The 19,068-nt window shown below is 34.4% G+C and overlaps 1 long non-coding RNA gene across 1 annotated transcript; it reads left to right on the forward strand.

Annotated features, from left to right (window-relative positions):
- Window positions 1-5,082: 5,082 nt before the first annotated feature.
- Window positions 5,083-6,172, forward strand: LOC127851430 (uncharacterized). The gene is made up of 2 exons (XR_008035759.1): window positions 5,083-5,149; window positions 5,848-6,172. It is a non-coding gene; the product is annotated as an uncharacterized LOC127851430 (long non-coding RNA).
- Window positions 6,173-19,068: the final 12,896 nt, after the last annotated feature.

Below are 19,068 nucleotides of genomic sequence, written 5' to 3' on the forward strand. Positions count from 1 at the left end.
CTGAGAAAACTCGCGGGACCTAATACGGTAGTGAATCTATGTAATTAATTATACTTTGATCAGTTTTGTTTTTCTTTTATTATTTTTGCCGTCTTTCTTTTACCGTGCCGTCTGCCCAAAACCAGCAGTTATCTCCTAATCATTAGACAACATACGGCACGCGCAAAGAGGCACAAGTGTGTTGTTAAAGCAACCAATATTAAGCGACTGCTTTGTAACGGTCAATTTACGATCCGCGCGGGGGGGGGGGAATTGTGTAACCGTTAGATAAACAACACACAATAAACTTGCTAATCACCTGCGGGCGGTAGCAAATATAAGGAGGCGGAGTTTAGACTGATCGAGACGTGTGCAAAACACATTGAGTCGGCAGAAAGCAGTGTTGATTGAAGTGTTATTTTAATCGACAACTTACGTCACGGGTTGCTATTTTCGGCGTATGACCAATTTTAAGGAAGTACAGTGGACGTCATGGGGTTTTGTTATCGGCGTATGGAAACAATTATCGGGCGTAATATACGGCCGTACGCCGCTTAGTGCAAGCCCTGATGGGATATTTTCAGATTTGAATACTGGTATTTTACGCATCTTTAGGCAGTTCTGTTTACCAAGGATAAATACAATACTTAAACATTCATGTACAATGCACAATACTAAAAACCTGAATTGTAACTGTAATGTATTTCAGATTCGGAGATGTCTGTGTTGTTTCTAAGGTCATGTGAAAAATTAAGTTTATATGTTTATAGGTTTAAAATTGCAAATTGTCCTCTTACTTGCCCTTGTATTTCAAGATAGAATACTTTCCTTCCCAGAGGAAAGAGATCTGGGTTTGAATCCCAGTGGGGGCTTCAGAGGATGATTCATTTTAAGAAAAATAAATATATTTGCTTTACTTTGTCTCTAACTTAACCAAATAACTCTGACAATGCCTTTACAAGTATGCAGTTTTTGATAATTCAATTATGCAAGAAACATGTATAATTTTAGGGTAGACTAAGAAAGCAAACTAAGAATGGGCATCCATTTTAGTTTTTTAAGTCAAAACAACAATAAATGCATATAGGAACACATATTTAAATTAAAAATGCAACAATCAGAGGACATAATCAATTAAATAGTAAATGACTACTTTAAATATTTTTGAGCACTGTTTGTTTTTCAGAGATTTGTGAATATGCCGTTTAATGTTCTTCCTATTGAACTAATGCAATATGTGCTATGGAACTGGAATCATATAGTGTTGGAAAGCTGATGTTTCACGTCCAGAGGGTCCTTGCTTCCTGAAAGCTGAAAATTGTATATGATCTCCCCACTCATTCCATCCCGCGAAACCCTTAAGGTGTCGCAAGTCTAGTATGGAATGAGTGCTATATTGACGTCATCATTTGATGACGTTCAATTGAACGAATGATAATGGCGACTAAAATTCTTTAAGCTCCTGGTTATAGCCGCGATTTGTGAGTCTTGAAAACTGGCCCAACACTTGTGCTGAAATTTGACATGTATATGGACCAGAATGCGATCTACCTTTTGGCGTATTCGTCATATCTGGGAAAAGTCCAGTTTTTGATAAATTTACGAAAAAGTGGTGTTTTTTATTGCGCAATCGCTATAAAATGAGTTCTCGCCGGAAGCGTTAATAGCGTTAATAGCAACCCAAACACAATTCACCCCCAAGAGACAATTCACGCGCTAGACACTTACAATTTGATTTTAAATAATACATATTGCGATTTTATTCCCAAATTAATTAATAATTTCATCTCTCGTTTAACATACGTTTTAGAAAATATTAACAAAACAAACAAAAACAAACAGCCGTTAAATTTTATTGTTGTAAATATGGTAATCTGATTACATATCCACTAGCGTCTATGCATATTTACACATAAAAAATAGTTCGCAAGTAAGCAACAAACAATCACATTCAAACGCAAATTATTTAACAAAATATATAAATTTATGCTAGAAATCGAAACTTAAATACAATGTCTGCACTAAAAACACAATACCAATAGTTTTTACAATAACACATTCGACATGTACATGTACTTCCAACAACACGCCAACCTCTATTTTCAAAGCGAATGTGTAGAGTAACATTTCAACAATAAAGACAAACTGGAACTGGAGTTTAACTTAGTGCGCAAATTGGAAGTGATTACAGTAATTTATTTTTCAACTTGTCAATCTCCGTAGTATACGTTTAGTTGTGAGATGTTAACGGTTTCCTACTCCTATAAATATGAGGTCGATTTACATCGACCTCATATCGTTTAACGTTATTTTGCAATAGCATCGTTCCGACATGAATTCATGTCGGAAGCTTTAACGGCATCAAATTCATATAACAGCACAGAATAATCATGCAATAAATTATTAAACATAAAATATAAACATTATTTTACTAATTGCATTAGAAAAATGTTTATACAAACTTACAAGTAATGATAGTCCAGACCTTAAAACACTACCACTGTTCAAATTCCATATTGTTGCCATATAGCACTGTGTAAATTGAAAGTTGCATAATGTTACCTCATTGGTCGGTTATAAATACATTGTTTCTCTTTATATAGTATTCGATTTAGACGAAAATAATAATTTACGTGGAATGTCATATTAGTTTTCCATTAAAACTTTGATCTTGCCGTGTGTGTTTATGGACGTTATTAATTATTATGTTATACTTATTTTTGTATTTCATTAAGAATTAGAACGTGTAGCCCTTTTTTTTAACTGTTTTTAGCAAACGATTCGCGGCTAAATAAGACACGGAAAATGGTTAAAGCGACACTTTCATTTAAAGGTTTAATGTGAACAATATTAAATGAAGCCTTTTTTGGTATTAATATATTTTATTGACATGTTAAATTCGATACTTGAAAAGGTGTTTAGTCTTTAAAAAGATGTCGCTGATATTGTTAATTTCAATAACTGTTAATATGCTTAATGTTGTATAAGAAATTGAATAGTTTCACTGAGTTGTATTCCCGCCTAAAATCCGATATCGTAAAACGCGCAACGGTTAAGAATAAGGTCTGAATAAGTTTAGGTATTCAAATCCGAATATCTGCAGCTGTGCCAGCTGGGAAGCCCCGTTTTAGCTTTAACAACCGCAAGCGAAACAACATACTTTTTTAAGTCTTGCACTAAGACTCCATGATCACAAGTATAGGTCCCTGCTGTGGCGTATGACACCATAGTGCTATTTAGTATTGGTCGGCACAGTATCTGATCATAAAGAGATAATTGGTTTGTGCTGAACACAGGGGCAATAAAACCACAGATCTATCGATAAACAAGATTATTGAGATATCTTTTATTGAACACCGCGATAAAAATGCTCAAACCACGGACTCTAGATTACACGGATAAGAAACATGGCAACATTCTCAGAATCATCACTGCTATATGTGTAATCACCTTACAATTCGTCTAAAAATAATTTATATATTTGAGTTGAAGACGATGTACTGTTGTATAAGTCTGAATAAACTATCTGTCTGCCTGTCTAAATCTAAGCCGTCATCGTCCCAGTGAAAAAAAAATATGATTTTGAATAGTTGGACATGATGCCCTGATGTCAAAATACGAAATGCGTAACACCGACCGTGATATTCAAGAATCTTTAATAAATTGATAATTTAAGGTAAATAACATTTCATATAATTATACATAAGTCCCTCGTTGATAATTAACAGCAAACGATGAATGTTTTTGAGACCCATTTTATTTCAAGTATGCATGCAAAGCCGAATAAAATCGAGAGGATCCGCTATATACGCTGTTTCATCATAAAGTTATCACCCTTTCTGTGTTATAAACAAGAGCTGAAATCGTTAATTTGTTAAGATTTATTTATAATAAGCTTTATTGATATGTTTCGTGAACAAAATACCACAATATATTCCATCAAAAATATAATAATCATGGCAAAGGAAATTCAATGGCCGGTTTCTAAACAAAAGCATAATCGCCAAGATCGTAGCATCAGTTCAGTGCGTTAGGAACGCGCGCTACTTTCTTCCGCCTTTCTTCTTTCATTCCTTAATTACTTTCGTTTTTTTAAACAATTTTTTTCTATCGTATACAGAATTCTATTCTCCTAAGCAAGATGTAATTTTTAAAACTGAACTCCAAATATAAACGCTACAAATTGGTATTAAGTACGAACATGTCAACCGTAAATCTAGATTCTAAAACTCCAATACGGTATGATATTTGCAAAAGTTAAAGTTATAACTCGCCGGGCTGTCGAAATCAGAAGAAACACTTAATATATGTTTATATATCTGTTTACTATGGAACGTAAGCTTTCTAATGATATATAATTTGTCAAAATCGGCCTAGAAATGAAACTATAATTCAACAAAGACGTGAGTGGGTACATCAAAATGTATAACCTCGGCGCTTCGCTTTACGCTAATTGTACAAAATCGATAGCCACAACACGGTAAAACGCGCGGTGGTAAAACATAAAACATAAAATGTGTATTTCTTGTGTTTATCTCGCTATAAATCCATTAATAGCAACGGGAGTATACTAAAACGTATATTTTTTAAAGAGGAATTAATAAGCAACAAGATAACGTATAAACCAATAAAATCGAATGAATAGTTTTTGCATAAGATTGAATTTACTACAGTAAGGGTCAAATACTCGAATCATCTCCTATCAATATACACTCCGTGATACAACTGGTAGTTTTAACACACACATATAGGTTTCATTTAATTAAAAAGTACAGAAAGCTAAAAAGTGATGTGGTTTGTTGTACAACAACAATTGGTTATGTGTAACCTATTCAAAAAATAATTTCGTTCAAGATAATTCAATGTAATTCTATAAACGACAAACACACTTCGTGTGTTGTGTATGTTTATTTTTAAAAATGTACATAAGTGGTTTAAAAGCACAATTTTTACACATTTAAGAGGTAATCGCTCACATTTATGTCTAATTAATGATAATTTTATGCATTAGCAAAGATTTAACGAGAAAAACTGAAGTTTAAGTTGAACTCAATTTGCTATAGGAAAACGACGGTAGCCGTTTAGACGTAAGCGGGGTACACGGTGCCTATACCACGTGACTTTTTAAGATCTGTGTGGGGACTAAAATGTCAACAAAAGCGCGACGAAGGTAAGATTTTTATGGATATTTTTTTTTAATATGTCACCATTTTCAATGGGATAAAGTGGAGAGCCCGCTCATTCATGATAGCTTTCTATAGGTATCATGTTTTTTTTAAACAAATAAGTATTTTTTCAGTAAAGTGCAACCGCGCGTTTGAACGGTTAGAAAAAGGTAGGATCAGTGTGGGGACATTATTTTATTTTGATACAGAAACATCACCTCCGGTGCAATTAATCAATAAACGTTATGGGCGGAGCTTACACTATATTATTTTGCATTCATTTTCAGGTTTATGTTATATGTTTACGAAACACAATTCAAGAAAAATATTCTTACAGTAATATGATCTGTGTGGTATACGTGTTTAGAAGGATCTGTGTGGTATCCGTGTTTCTACAATTCACGGATAAATTGAAATAATGACGACAAAATATTTTTTTTATATTTAATTTCAATAATTTCAATACAACAATTACTACTACTACAATTACTACTTCTACTACTACTATTAGTAATAGTAGTAGTAGTAGTAGTAATAGTAGTAGTAGTAGTAGTAGTAGTAGTAGTAGTAGTACATGTAGTAGTAGAAGTAGTAGTAGTAGTAGTAGTAGTAGTAGTAGTAGTAGTAGTAGTAGTAGTAGAAGAAGAAGTAATAGTAGTAGTAGTAGATCTATTATTATCATTAAAAAAATGATTCTTTTCAGTAATCACATATTTGACACTAGTGAGCGGAAAGGGATAAGGGAAGAAAAAAGAGGAAACAGTTTCACGAGACAGAAATGCTATACAGAAGGGGACATTAGGAGTAAGTTGGGTGCGGGCGAGACGAAACGATAGCCTGACAGAAACTGTTGCCAACAATAAGAATGGGGATAGACGAACACAATTGAAAATTTAATTCGAACACAAATTCTGCAATAGAGATTGTGTCAAATATTACACAGGTTGACAAAAAGCAAAGGCATGTTCTTTCCTGAGTAATATGTATGTTTTAAAATCAAATGTGAAATAAAAACTGATAAAACTGAATCCACTAGACGTATTGGTTTATCGTGGATTTCAAAGTGCCTTGCATCATTGTGAAGAAACTTTAAACGACCAAACAAATCATACATTTTCGACATTATTTTCTATTTTGTTGTTATTTAAAGTTGAAAATAACCGGCACGATTTACTAAAAACAAAATAATGGTCATTGTAGAAACATATATATATATTATATATGTGTGTGTGTTTGTGTGTGTTATTTTCATTTATGGAATTCATATTGTTGCATTAGTTTATTACATAGTATAGATATTTACAATCATGCGCCATGTGTTTGTATAATGTCATGTTATAAATTATGACATTGTAATCAGTGTAACAAGTGTATGCTTATATTTAGTGTTAATTGATTTTGAAGAGAATATAAAAAGTAAATTAATAACTATTATAGGCCCTATATTAAATGATTACATATGTACGATTCTCCTCTTGTGTTGTGGTGGGATGCAGCTGTGAAGAATGTCAAGACGTATTCCGCATAAATTAAGGAGTATTGAATTGTATACTCAACCTCGTCGCCTACATTGTTTATTGTCAATTACCACGGCCTAGAATAAGTATAAGCAGGCAGTTAATAATGTAAAGCAATCGTGAAAATCACTACTTTTTAGAAACCCTGGCTGCTTATGATTATCAAACTAGCTTCAGACAGCGGTATTTAAAATTGAAATCAACGAAAAAACATCGCATAACTTTAATCAAGTTATAGTTAATAAAGAATCATAGATTAGATCAAAGACCTATCAATATACATGTATATTGATAGGTCTTTGATTAGATAATACAAATCACAGATGTGATTCATTAATTAATAACGTAAATCTAACTTATTGCTCAATTATTTGACAATAATTTCAAAAGAAACACACAAACGAACTTAACGAAACACAAAAACTAATCAAATTCGGATAACTTTAAAAAAATATTGAAAAGGAGAGTTAAAATAAAACAACGAATAAAATAACGTAAAACAATACTCAAGTTACACAGACAAACTGTAAACTATTATGATTATTAATCAGTATTCACGGATTTATGTGAAGTGCTCACGTGTCGAGAGAGGTTTGTTTTGCGACTGTACGTTTGAAACACTCCTCATATATGTAATACTTGTCAGGCATGTGGGGCTTGTCGTGCTCTTTGAGGTCAATCTCACTCCTAACTGCCAACCCACACTGGTAACAGTTCGACAATCCCTCTTTTTTGCACTTTTCTCTCGAGCCACGGATAGGTAGGTACTTGTCCGAAAAGCTCCTGCCGCACTGTACACACATCATGGGGTCCTTCGTTCTTTGAAGCCTTCTAAGATTGAAGGCATCGTAAGAAGAAAAAAGCTATTTTAATCACGTGACATTTCAATGCGTAAACGCGCTATTTCAAAAATGTTAGTATCAGAAGACACGCGTTCGTTATTTTTTTTTAAATTACCAACGATTTGACGATTATTGAGATATTTCAAAATGTATGATAAGCTGAGAGATGAGATATATTGTATATTTGTACTGTTTCACGAAAATCCGTTCATCTGTTTGTTAGTGTAACTGTATAAAATTGTAACTATTTTTAAGGTATTTCATTTTACCTGAAATGCTTTCCCACAGCAGTTATAGTTTCCAGAGTTAGCGTGTCCCCTAATGTGGCGCAATAATCCAGCTCTGGTCTTCAATATTTTTCCGCATTCGGAGCATTGGGCCATACCTTAAAGCAAATATAATATCTAAAATAATATATAGAATACATTACTTCACGTGACAGTAGTGTTTGGTGCCAAAATAAAAATGGAATTTAATACAATAACATAAAGTGAACACCTATTTAAGGTATGCATGGCATTGTCATCAATTTAAGATGCTCCAGCGTAAGATTTTAATTTTATGATGGGGATTGTATAGCATGCCTGTATATCATAATTATGTATTAGTTCAACAAGCGGTGCAAGCGTAGTGTATAGCCATTATGTGTTTTACTTGCTATCGCATTTAAAAATCCAGTTTTAAATACATTGTTGGCAAGCATTTTTTTTAGCAACTGAATAGAACTGAAAAACTTATACACAGTATACCACACAGATCCTTCTAAACACGTATACCACACAGATCATATTACTGTAAGAATATTTACCTTGAATTTTGTTTCGTAAATATATAACAGAAACCTGAAAATGAATGCAAAATGATATAGTGTAAGCTCCGCCCATTAAGTTTATTGCTTTATTTCACCAGAAGTGATGTTTCTGTGTCAAAATAAAATAATGTCCCCACACTGATCCTACCTTTTTCTTACCGTTCAAACGCGCGGTTGCACTTTACTGAAAAAATACTTATTTGATTTATAAAATCATGATACCTATAGAAAGCTCTCATGAATTAGCGGGCTCTCCACTTTATCCCATTGAAAATGATGACATATTTAAAAAAATATTCATAAAAATCTTACCTTCGTCGCGCATTTGTTGACATTTTAGTCCCCACACAGATCTTAAAAAGTCACGTGGTATAGGCACCGTGGGGTAGCTTACGTCTAATTATTTGGACTAACGGTTTCCCAAAAAAAAACATGCCTTCGCGACGAAGTCAAAGTGGGTGGAGAACGAGACTGCTTGTGGATTTCGAGTTGCTGGAAGTTTGTAACGAAGCTGCTTTTGTGCAATATTCAGCGATTTTGCAAGCTGTGTGTTTGAAGTTGGAGATATATATTGCTGACATTAATGATGTTGTGTACGTTCTTGTGACCACTGATCTGCATATGATACCAGTGGGAGAGCATCCCGAATCCCAGTTCCCACATAGTCTGCAACAGATGTTTCCTGGTCGAGTGGTTGGTAAGTTTCATCGTTATACATGCATATTACACATTTTACATTATTTGTGCTATTTTTGACACCCATTTTTCATGCTGATGAACCAACGGTCAGTGCCAGTAGTCCTACTGTCATTGGTCTGTGTGCTTGTTGAAAGTACATGTAGAAAGGGTTGATTAGCTCCAATAAGCCATGTTGCTCTTTTTTGGATAAAATTTATGGCAGTTGGCTTTTTTATCTTTGTGCAGCAACCTCTGCCGCCTCATTTTTTGAAAACATTAGTCGCACACTGTTCATATTGTGGAAAAATGAATCTTGCATGTAAAAGTAAGAAAAATGGGTGGTGACTATTCAACAATGTGAAAAAATGAGTCCCGCATTGTTTAAAATACTTAAAATATCAGTCGCAAACATTAGAAAAATGTATAAAAAGTGTCTCACAATGTTGAAAATTGTGAAATATGAGTCGTACAATGTTGAAGGTTGTAAAAAATGAGCCTCGCAATCTAGACAATTATGGAAAAATAAGTAAGGGGACAAAAATTCCACTCGTCTGCTCATATTGACGAGTGAAATCTTTAAAGGACAAGTGAATTTCCCTAAAGCGCTCGTCCTACAGGACGAGAGAAAAAGCTGATGTTAAAATATGTTTTTTAGGACCCGTAAATAATTAAATAAAATCATTTTCTTAAAGCATATCTATTCCGAAAGTAGAACGAGAATGAACTGGAAATTGTAATTGTAAATTTCATACAACAGGTGCGCATTGTTATGCGAGACTAAGTCGCGAGTAAATATTGGTGTCAATGTTGACAGGGAAACATCCGACTGCATTCACTGTAAGTATTGATTTTTAAAGAATTATTTAACTGCAAAGTACAGTTTATAACTAGTCTGAATTTCGTCCGAAAAATGTCTGACATTTGAGCGTTCTTTAAAGGGATGGGGGGGAGTTTGGTGTTCAAACATCCCAAACAGGAAAGCACGCAAGCATTAGAAAAAAGTAAAACAGCAGTCTTCATTTATTTATTTTGTGTTCCTCATAAATAACTTATTTCACTGCTCAACATTTCTTTTTTGATCAGCTGGCATGAATAACTGAGTAAGCAGCATTTTAGCAGTGATATAGTAAATTTTATTAGTCATATTAGCCCTTTGCAAACTTTATTTCACACATATTCAAGGACGAGTGCATGTGTTTGCAGGACGAGTGCACATTTAAATGCACTCGTCCTGCAGGACGAGTGCAGTTTAGAAATATTTTTGTCCCCTGTAAGTTGCACACTGTTCAAAATTGTGAACAAATGACTTGTGACTGTTGGAAATAGTGAAAATAATTAATTGAGCATTGTTCAAATTTGTGAAAATATGAGTCTCAAACTATTCAAATTTGTGAGAAAAAAAGTCGCTAACTGTCGAAAAATACCGGTAATTAAAATACTGACCATTTGCGTTGCAAATTCCTCTAATTTTTGCAAAAACAGCTTTCACTATTTATTTATTTAATAATAATCAGCGTTCTAGATAAGCTGCGTATCAGCGTAATATACGCATTCGAAATATCAAGATACGCTCAATTTATCATTTCCGTGCGTACATTTAAGCAAGCCAATCTGGACTTACGCTAATGCTGTAAATTCTCTGCGCAGTGCCCCAGATAATTATTTGAGAAATAGGGTTTTCACCCATTGATTTGAAAAATAGGGTGATTTCCTTCTTGAAATAGGGTGAAATAATTTATAAAAATGCATACCTTTATATCATTAATGTTTTACTTCTGTGGAAGATGCTCACTTGTACTGATTCAATAAAACTTTAAACTATCATAATTAACTTTAATAAACTGATGTTTCATAACATCTTTAATCATTGAAACTGTCCTTAATATAAACTTAAAACAAAAAAAAAATCGATAACACGAATGATCATTTGGCTCTTGCTTTCTTGGTTCGAAACAGTTTGCGATCGACTGATATTTTTTTCTCAACAATAGCGGAAGTCTTTCGACCTCTCTTAGACATTTTTATTTTGCATCGTTATAGAAACTGAAAGTACGGGCACTTTATAAATACATGCACAATGAGCGACGGATAAAGTCAGATTGAAAACGCATGTATGTCGAGGAAAACAATTTGATCACACTTTATTTAACTATGAAATCTAGAACGCAGAGAGTTTGAATAAAGCTTGACTGTTTTCATGCTCCGTCATCCAGGCGCTTGCTTAATAAATACGCGTGACGATAATAATTTCAAAGAGAAAATACCGAAAATGAGCATTTAGCATTTTCGATTGAAGCTATTGTGTTGTACGCATTGAATTTGACGAATTTGCGCACAAATCAAAATGGTTGCGTTTTCAATAGGCATGTTATTGAATTTCTTTGCGTTTTTAGACATTTTAATAGGGTGAAAGACGCAGATACACAGCTTATCTGGGGCACTGATGCGTATATCATAAACAAAAAATATAAACAGCTGATTGTCTTTAGCCAAAAAATGAGACTGGTTATCGTAAAAATTAGAGCTGGTTGTAGAAATAGTTAGCCAGTCGGTATGTATACTCTGTAGCATCTAGATGCATGGTAAATTTAGTATTGATTTTTTAACAGACAGTCAAGCGCTTATGTGTTTATTAAATTACATGAAGTGGTCAGCATGGCTTCTTCCAAGCCAACACAAATTACTTCTCAAAGTACAATTGATTCTTTGTGTATGGCAAAAATTGTATCGAGTAATAAAATTGTACTGCCAATACTGAATGATTTAAATTCCTCTGTTTTAAAATCAAAAAGGAACCACTAAAATGCTAATAAAACAACTGTTGAAAGTTGGCAAAAAAGTTCTCCGTTGGCCACGGTGGTGGATAATAAAGACGAAGATCTTCTTAAATGTAATCTGCCAACAAGTTAAAATAACAAGAAATTAAGAAACCTACTAATATGAAGGAATACACATAGTTAGTGGTTAATTGTTATTAAAGTAGAGTGTCTGTACCCCGGCTATATTCTGGTTTTACTTTTAGCAAATTACCCTTCAACCAAGGCGAAATTTGACCATTTACCCCTATGCTTTGAAAAGTGGGGGTATTTACCCCCATGGGTACATTTTTTTATCATATTACCAGCTGAAAATCGATAGTATAACAACGATCGTATAAACTTTACCTTTATACTATCGCTATTTTTTCCGACCTCTATCTTAAGAACACTATATGTTTAAATGTGACGTCATAGCAAATGATGACGTTGAAGTAAACAAACACTTTGAAGTCAACTTGGAAAACCAGCGCTGTTTCTTTGAATTTTAAAGTATTTATACTTTTTTTGAACGATAAATGACCACAAAAAAGGATAAATAGAAAATTATGTGGATAAACTGGATAAAGATCAAGTTTATCATGCTCGGCACGAACCATGTTAGCGGCAAGCCTCGCGCTTCATTGGTTCTAAGCCTCGCATGATAAACTTGATCCAAAACTCACATAATATTCTCTATATCTATAATGCTGAATAATTGAGGTAAAAAAACAAGTCTATTATAAAAAAATTTCAGTTTAAAGAAATCGTAATTATTTTTTATTTAAAGTTATTTACGGCCATTTCATATGCCTATTAGGGCTGTCACGATACGCCGTGAGCGTACCCCGGTATATCGTGGTACGGCAACACTGTATCGCGGTACGTACCGCGATATTTTACAGAATATGTATCTGTAAAAAAAAAAGTTTACAAACTTTATTAAACTCAATAATCAGAAAACACTGGTATCATAGTATGACTAGAAACTGTAAAAGACACTGTAATAAACTTGATAGAAGTAGTCATTGTTATTGTTAATGTTATTCGCGTCTTTTTCTAAAATGTCCGCCATGTTGTTTACAATAGCTGTGACTACGACCTGTGTAATTCGAACGCTTCAAGGGCATGTTTAAAACGCGGAGTCAGCAGGCCCATTGAAAATCCGTAGCGTTCTGACTCTTCCTCGACTTATTCATAATCTTAAGATAACATAATTTGGAAGTGCCATGCTTTGAATGATCGATATTCTAAAGAAAGAAAATAAGAAATAGAGTAAACCTCTTTTGGATAATTATGAGCTTATTTGCAAACGAAATCTAACCCAAATTCCAAAAAAGGTACGGACCTATACATCGCCGTATTTTAAACGTGAAAGTTAAACATCTACCAGTGGAAGCGCTTGCTTGACCTGGATATTAACGGATTATTTATTTAGCCCTTTTGAATCGCTCTACAGTTTTCAAAACGATATCTATATCAAAATAATTACGTAATGTATTTATATATGTGCTAATATAATTATATTAAAAAAACCGGTGCGGCAATGCCGTACCGCGGTGCGATTTTTTTCACGACATGCACCGCGATATACCGGTATACCGGTGAATCGTGACAGCCCTAATGCCTATATTATCATTTTTTTTATTATGATATTGTGTGACAGATAGGGCTGTCACGATTCACCGGTATACCGGTATATCGCGGTGCATGTCGTGAAAAAAATCGCACCGCGGTACGGCATTGCCGCACCGGTTTTTTTAATATAATTATATTAGCACATATATAAATACATTACGTAATTATTTTGATATAGATATCGTTTTGAAAACTGTAGAGCGATTCAAAAGGGCTAAATAAATAATCCGTTAATATCCAGGTCAAGCAAGCGCTTCCACTGGTAGATGTTTAACTTTCACGTTTAAAATACGGCGATGTATAGGTCCGTACCTTTTTTGGAATTTGGGTTAGATTTCGTTTGCAAATAAGCTCATAATTATCCAAAAGAGGTTTACTCTATTTCTTATTTTCTTTCTTTAGAATATCGATCATTCAAAGCATGGCACTTCCAAATTATGTTATCTTAAGATTATGAATAAGTCGAGGAAGAGTCAGAACGCTACGGATTTTCAATGGGCCTGCTGACTCCGCGTTTTAAACATGCCCTTGAAGCGTTCGAATTACACAGGTCGTAGTCACAGCTATTGTAAACAACATGGCGGACATTTTAGAAAAAGACGCGAATAACATTAACAATAACAATGACTACTTCTATCAAGTTTATTACAGTGTCTTTTACAGTTTCTAGTCATACTATGATACCAGTGTTTTCTGATTATTGAGTTTAATAAAGTTTGTAAACTTTTTTTTTTACAGATACATATTCTGTAAAATATCGCGGTACGTACCGCGATACAGTGTTGCCGTACCACGATATACCGGGGTACGCTCACGGCGTATCGTGACAGCCCTAGTGACAGAGGTCCTAATTTAACGACAACTCTTGTGTTTAAACTGTTAAACAAATTAACAGTATACTATATGCAAAGACTCACACTGGACAAATTAATCATTAAATCTACAATGAATGGGAAGTAAGCATTTGTCCCTCTATTTACATTGTTTTTTATCATGATAGAGTTTTTTTTCTCTAACCCGTGATATTAAAGAAAAGATGAAACTGATCAAACAGCAAAGCTCAGTCTTGTATGGTATGAAATTACTGAGGGTGTATATCTCATACACCATCACTCACTTACTAAGGCTCGATTGGTCATTGTTGGCTCGGGTACTACTTACATGTACCCTGGGTAGTATACTTACATGTACCCCGGGTACGGAGTATATACTTAAACGTACCCGGTGATATTAGACTGTACCTGAGTTGTATATCCTCCCAAAATCCGATACGCTACTGATTACCGTTAAACGATATTGTTTACCTTAAACAAACTTCTATTTTAAAATTTCTGCTTCATGTTGCTTTTTATCCCCACACTTTTTGAAAAGCGTGGGGATATTGATCATATTGTGGGTATCTCCGCCGTCCGTCCGTCCTGGCCTGGCCACTATCTCCTCCTACACTATATGCACTAGAACCTTGAAACTTACACACATGGTAGCTATGAGCATATGTGCGACCCTGCACTATTTGGAATTTTGATCTGACCCCTGGGTCAAAAGTTATGTGGTTGGGCCCGGGCCGGGTCAGAGATTTTTACTCATTTTTTAGGTTATTTTACTATAATTTCTTCATTTCTACACTGATTGTCTTCAAATTGATACCAAACCTCTCTCATGACAATACGGTAAATCTCAACTATGCATGGCCCCATTACCAACCCTGGGGGCCCCGCCCACATAGGCCACTCCCACTAAAAATTGCAGTTTTACTATAATTTCTTAATTTCTACACCGATTCACTTCAAATTGATACTGAACCTTTCTTATGACAAAACTATCAACCTCAGATATGCATGGGCCCCATTACCAACCCTGGGGAACCCCACCCACATAGGCCACGCCCACCCAAAAATGCCTTTTACTATAATTTCTTCATTTCTACAACGATTCACTTCAAATTGATACGGAACCTCGGCCCCATTATCAACCCTGGAGCGCCCCGCCCACATAGGCCACACCCACCAAAAATTGCCTTTTACTATAATTTCTTCATTTCTACACCGATTTACTTCAAATTGATACTGAACCTCTCTTATGACAATACGATCAATCTCAACTATGTATGGCCCCATTACCAACCCTGGGGCAACCCGCCCACATAGGCCACGCCCATCCAAAATTGCCTTTTACTATAATTTCTTCAATTCTACACCAGTTCACTTCTAATTGATAATGAACTTCTCTTATGACAATACGGTCAATCTCAACTATGCATGGCCCCATTACCAACCCTGGGGTGCCCCTGGGTCAAACATGCGGCGTGGGGATACGCGTCGGCCTCTGCCGCACCATTTCTAGTTGAGTATGCATGTCTATAATATAAAGGCTGTTAAAAGGAAAATTGACCTAAATGTGAACATAATTAATTTTTACAAATTAGCCGACAACAACTGATTTAGCATTAAAATTCTCAGTTACGTTTTAGTATATTTATCGTACCCAGGGTACATGTAAGTATACTTAAGAGTACCTGAGGTGCATGTAAGTACATGTAGTACCTGTGCCAACAATGACCAATGAAGCCTTACTAACTGTATAATGATTATATCTCACCAACTACCTTAACCTTGTGTTTATTAACCTGAAATTTATGTAAAATCTGGCTTTTTTACTTTAATTTTTCATTCAATTGATTATGCAATTTTTGACTTATCTCGTGGGAAATTATTTGAATCTTTGGATATTAATGTATTTTAATGTTGTGTTTGTCACGCATAATTCAGTGTTTTCCAAAAAAATTGAGTAGCCAGTTATATGGGCAGCAACTATGCGGTAAAACAAAAGCATTTGTGACATTTAACTTGATGTATTTGGGAATAGTAGCCGGCATGTAAAAGAAGTCGTTTTAATGCAGGTATTACATTGTAAATATTTATTTATTATTTCGAAGATAACAGTCATTGCAACGTGTTTAGTGAATATTACATCGATAGGCTGGCATGAAAAGTAGCTCCTTTTGAAGCACAAACTGCATCCAAGAATATATCATGGCTGACCCGGTTTGATGAGGCCTGTTTTTGATAATAATTTATTACTATTTTTACTTCCGTGTTCATAATCTTTACGGGCGCCATGCTGGAAATAGTCCGTTTCCCACAATGCATTTACAGCGTTGACACACTGGGTCTATACCGGGAAAAACCACGCGCCAGTTTTGGCGCCTGACGTCATCCCGCCGAAATTTTCATTGGGCAATTCATATGTAAACGTCATTGTATTCGCAAAAAGGCGGTAAACTTTAAAAGCCAGACATTGAGGGCAAGGTGCGAAAGTAAAATGTCTCGGATATTGGGAAAAAAACGCGCGTGTTATTCAGTTAAATAAATACTTAGTTAGTTACTTATTTTGTTTAAAGTTCATAAATTTATATTGAAAAGTGTAAGGCAATAATAACTTAAACGGACTAATGCACAATGTGACCAACGGACTGTCGGATTACTAACGGTAAGAAAACATGCAGTTTATTGTCAATATTGACAAAAATCTGCGCAGATTTATTGGCTTTGCGTAATGCCCCTTTTCGCACTGTTTTCAGAAACTTGTGTTTACAATCACACTCGCATATGGAAATATCATGAATATAAGTGACATGAACGCCTGTGAATGTCTTTGCTGCAACTAGTTTAGTGGAGTGTAACATATATTATGCGCATGCGCTTCGATTGTTTTATTACATGCGGTATTGGCAGCCATTTAAAGAAATGTGAAAACAACACATTAATCTTACTTGTTCTCGTTCTAATTAATAGAATTTTTCAACAGCTTGGTCGAGTATCGAGGTAAATATATTTAAATGCGTTTGCATATAAACTGAATACCGTATGAAACGTGTAGATGATGCTTTTCTGCATTTATTAACGACTGCAATTGTTTGTGAAATACCATTGTTTTTTACTGTTATAAAATTGTGTATTTCTAATATTTGGGTATAATACGTGTGTCTGGAATTATATTAGATATATTATATGGTTGTTTTATATAGTGCATATACAATGAATAACTTATGAGGGCTTAGTGTGACGATTTAGAATACAGTTTGGATCCTGATGAGACGCCATGGTTTGTGGCGTCTCATAAAGTGCAAATATTTCAAGGGAGACGACTGTTATAAGTTTCTGATCAGCACAAATTACACAATTAACTCCCTTTCTTTACGGGCTCCATGAAAATGCTATGTCCACGTACAAAACTGTTTTACAGTGTGAAGACCCTACATAAAAATGCGGATTTTTTTCTTACGTGGTATCTTGCGACACACATTTTCAAGTCTATTTCATTACATTTGGCATATATATTAATAAAAATGGCATCGTATGAACATGTCGTCATAGTATATAAGCAACATTGAAGCCTAATATACATTCATCTATTATTATTTGGGCACAAATAATTTTACCGTATGAAGACCCTACATAAAAATGCTGATTTTGTTCTTACTTGGTACCTGGCTACACACATTTTCAAGTCTATTTCATTAAATTTGGCATAGATATTTATAAAAATGGCATCGTATGAACCAGTAGTCAAAGTATAAGCAACATTGAAGCCTAATATGCATTCATCTATGATTATTTGGGCACAAACAATTTTACTGTGTGAAAGCCCTACATAAAAATGCTGATTTTTTTCTTACTTGGTATCTGGCAACACACATTTTCAAGTCTGTTTCATTAAATTTGGCATCTATATTAATAAAAATGGCATTGTATGAACATGTCGTCATAGTATAAGCATAGAAGCATAATACGCATTCATCTATTATAATTTGGGCTCATACAATTTTACCGTGTTAGCACCATATATCAAGTTGCAGATTTTTTTAATACTAGTATTCGCCACATACCCACAGGCATTTTCATTAATATCTCAGAAAAAAAGACATATAAATTAATACACATGGCATCTAAAGAACATTTTATCAAAGTTAAACATGGTTCCCAGCCAACCTGGAAATCAGGGAAAACTGGAAAAAGACTCTTTTTTTCCAGTCAGGGAATTTGGAAAGTTTGTGAAATCAGGGAAAAATCAGGGAATTTTGTTTGGTCAGACTTTCCCGACTTGTGTCGAGAAGTCCATACAATTTAAACAGCAAATCATTTCCTCTGCATATCTATCGTGACTTTGTAGTATACGTGTAGCTTAGTTATGTCTGCAACTGCTATTTATTCAGGGTGTCTAAAACAAGAAATAGGTCAAAATCATGATCCTGGAAGTTTTATTTTCCATCAGGGAAAAATCAGGGAATTTTGTTCATACAAAAAGCTGGGATTCCTGTTAAAGCAATATAGAGGCATGAAATGCATTTTTCTGTTATATGTCCACAAATAATTCCACTTAGTGATGACCCAGCTTGAATATGAGGATTTGTTGAATTATTATTGCTAACCGACATACATTTTTAGTAGTACATCAGGATTCAATACCAATACCTTAGTGAAAATGGCATTGGAAGAACATTTGTTCATTGTACTAGATAGAATGATACATTATATCTATCCATCTTATACTTTTTTGCAGTTTCAGTAATATTTGGTCTATAAATGATTTCAACATGATATAATTATTAATCATTGCTAGGAAATGTTTATATGTGAAACA

This window comes from Dreissena polymorpha, chromosome 11 (assembly GCF_020536995.1).
Source record: "Dreissena polymorpha isolate Duluth1 chromosome 11, UMN_Dpol_1.0, whole genome shotgun sequence".
In the NCBI taxonomy this organism is placed as follows: domain Eukaryota; kingdom Metazoa; phylum Mollusca; class Bivalvia; order Myida; family Dreissenidae; genus Dreissena; species Dreissena polymorpha.